The sequence below is a fragment of the Parus major genome, chromosome 1, assembly GCF_001522545.3.
Source record: "Parus major isolate Abel chromosome 1, Parus_major1.1, whole genome shotgun sequence".
Taxonomy (NCBI): domain Eukaryota; kingdom Metazoa; phylum Chordata; class Aves; order Passeriformes; family Paridae; genus Parus; species Parus major.
In genome coordinates, this window is record NC_031768.1 from 66,798,742 (window position 1) to 66,799,188 (window position 447).

Consider the following 447-nt stretch of genomic DNA (forward strand, 5'->3'; position numbering starts at 1 on the left):
CCCCCCCCGGTGACTTATATTTGATCCATTCCTTCTGGGGAAAAAAAAATAACTTAAATAAATAAATAAATAAAAAGTAGAGACATAAAAGAGAGGAAAATCTGTCTGACATTTCTGTATTGGGAAGGATCCTGGACTTGGAGTCAAGATATAACTTTCTGATGCAGGTTGAACAATTTCCCCTCAATTCCCCATTGCTGTCTATCTGGGCTCACCGAGTATAAAGCCTTAGGCTGAGGAACACATCCTTTCCCAGTAGAGCACTGGTAGATACGTGCAGGGATACTTACAAAGCAGCAGAAAGCTGAAACACACTCTTTAAACTCTCTTAATACAGCTATTAAAATTGCAAAACCCAGCCTACGACTGTGAAAGTAACCAGTGCGCTGAGATGCTCCGTACGCAAACATTTTGCTCCGTTTTTCTGATGGAGCAGGTCACAGCAGC